The following is a 2,500-nucleotide window of genomic DNA, read 5'->3' as shown; positions in this document are numbered from 1 at the left end:
AATGTAACTTGATGACAGTATGTTTGTTTAGGCTGAAGTTCCCCTTTAAGGTTCCCTATAACCTCACTGCTCCAGGTTCGCAGCCTGCTTCACATATGCAAAGGACGGTGACGGCAGAGCTTAACTGCCCTTGGGGGCGGGGCTTATCATGGCTAAATGGGGGCGGGAATGCTTTTCGATTTGGAGGTGGGGTTTTGCAGCGGCTGGAGGGGAATGTCTGGCTGCTCAGGACAAAGTCTGGCCCTGGAAAATACCCTGATCATGTATTATTGCTACCAAAAGGAATTTAAATTTTTTTTTTTTATAAGTAATATCAGCCCAGCATACCTCCCAACTTTCTGAGATGAGAAAGAGGGACACTTAGGCCACGCCCCTGCCACACAACAGATCATGCCCTGTCACACCCCCTAGTCATGCACACCATAAAGATTTCATTAGAAAAATATGTTGTTTTATAATTCAAATCACACTGGTCCTTTCTACCCTGGTTCATTTTCCTTCATACTAGCATTGAAATTAAGAAATACATCAATCTAAAGGATGGGAATGTCAATCAAACACATTTTTCAGCAGAGAAATGTACATCTTTACATAGAAAGAGGGACAAAGTCCTGAAAGAGGGACAAATGAGGAGGAAAGAGGGACAGAGGGACAGGGCTCCCAAAGAGGAGTCCGTCCCTCCGAAAGAGGAACAGTTGGGAGCTAAAGCGTCAAAACGCTTTAAACTAAACTAATTTCTATTATCAGAAATCTAGTTCTATGGCATCCATACTACAATCACAATGTAATTTCTACTACCGGCCGCTAGGGGGAGCTCCGGGATGTAGCCGTCTCTACTGTCAGGGCACTGGGCAGCCGCTCTCTATGACTGCTTCTTCCTGGAACTGGTGCCGATGTAACCGGTGTATGTCGGGTCTGAGAGCTCCTGGCTATCGGGGATACGGAGAGAGAGGTCGCACGTCTGTCTCCTCTCCTGCCGTTGCTCTGTCTGCGAGGGGGGCGCGTGCCAGTATGACGTCATGGCAGCTATTGTGACGCACGTGTGCAGGTGGGCATCACGAGTACCGCTAAGGATGGCACCTGCAGTGACACGTGACCACTGCCCAGCTGCAATTGCTATGCCATGCTAGTGGATGGAGGTGAGGAAATATGTACAACAGGGAGAGGTGAGGGAATGTGCTGTGCTGTATATACTGCTGTACGTGCATCATGCAGCTATGTACTCAGCGGTGTGCACATGCCTATCCACACTACAATTTAGATTGGCCAATTTTACCACTGCTATGTGGTATGTGACTCTGAGCTTACTCGCATAATCTGTGTCAGTCTGTTGGCCCTCATGTTACATGGAGGAGGTAAAAGTGGCTTGCGTTTGGCCAATCATTTTATGGATATGTGTATGCACCCTAAAGGTGGCCACTAACTGTCCAATTTGTAGTGCAAAATCGTTCAAGAGGTCAGAAATTCTGTTGTAAATAATCTCTGTTGATGGACTCAAATGATTATAAAACAATTGGATTTTTGTCAAATCAAACTTTGGCTTTTCTTGTTGGTTGTGATAGGAAGCAAAGATTGGTTCATTGATGGTGTAGGGAACGATTTTTCTTCCGATCAGAATTTTCTGATCACTCAAACGATTTTTCACTAGAAATTGGACCGTTAGTGGCCACCTTTAGTTACTTTTTCCCTCCCTCTACTTTAATGTGATATACACAGGGCCCAACTGTTTAGCATACTCTGGCCCGCTCCTTGGAATGTGGCTCCTTCTCCCCTTCCTATTGCTGCCTAGTAGGCAGCTCCACCCCCCTCTCTAGGCATTACCGCCCCCTTTTTCGGCAGCTTTGATTATCATTAGCGCAAAGCTGCTGCAGCCGTCATCTTGTTAGCCAAAGCAAGGCATTGAAACACTGGTCTGCCCCTCAGTATGTCACTGCTGCTGCCCTCTTCAATGCTGCTGGTGCTGTACGTATGACCCTGTGTCTGCACACTGGCGCCAATGTCCAAGCGCTTTGCCCTTCAGATTACCTCCTTGGTATATCCTAGAAGATTGTTAGCGTCTCCTTAACCATATTGCATCATCACGCTAGCAACACGTTACTCATGTGCAATAGAACTTGCAGTGTCTGAAACAGCTGATTAGCAGCTGGTTTTGGAGACATACACATTTGCCCTATAATGTTGCACTTCCCTGCCAGCAAACCACATTGGAAGCTGCATAAAGGACTGCACCATTCCTTGTTTGGGGTGCAGCATTCTCCATACAGAGTGATTTATTGCTTGCTGTTGCACTGAAGTAAAGGTGTAGTCCGTACAGAGAATGGGGCAGCGCGTTCGCAGAAAGGTGCAGTCCGTCCGCAACATTCTGCACTCAGTACAGAGAATGGTGCAGTCCTTTAGACAGCTTCCGGTGTGGTTTCCAGGCAGGGCAACACAACATTTAGGGCAAATGCTCATGTCCCTGAAATCAGCTGATAATCGGCAGTTTCAGAAACTGAAAGTT

At 46.8% G+C, this 2,500-nt stretch overlaps 1 protein-coding gene across 8 annotated transcripts in view; it reads left to right on the top strand.

Moving 5' to 3' along the window:
- Window positions 1-2,500, top strand: part of LOC137532899 (small ribosomal subunit protein RACK1-like) — a 154,354-nt gene that overhangs the window by 91,369 nt on the left and 60,485 nt on the right. For 2 of the 8 annotated variants that reach the window (XM_068253899.1, XM_068253898.1), the window contains exon 1: window positions 857-1,048. The exons of 5 other annotated variants lie outside the window; for them this stretch is intronic. The gene's annotated coding sequence lies outside the window, so the exon portion shown is untranslated. Of the gene's footprint in view, window positions 1-856; window positions 1,140-2,500 lie in introns of those variants that run through there. One more of the 8 variants, XM_068253894.1, reaches the window with a different exon arrangement.

Source organism: Hyperolius riggenbachi, chromosome 9 (assembly GCF_040937935.1).
Source record: "Hyperolius riggenbachi isolate aHypRig1 chromosome 9, aHypRig1.pri, whole genome shotgun sequence".
NCBI lineage: Eukaryota > Metazoa > Chordata > Amphibia > Anura > Hyperoliidae > Hyperolius > Hyperolius riggenbachi.
Note: the sequence above shows the minus strand (reverse complement) of the source record. Positions and strands in the feature narration are given on the sequence as shown.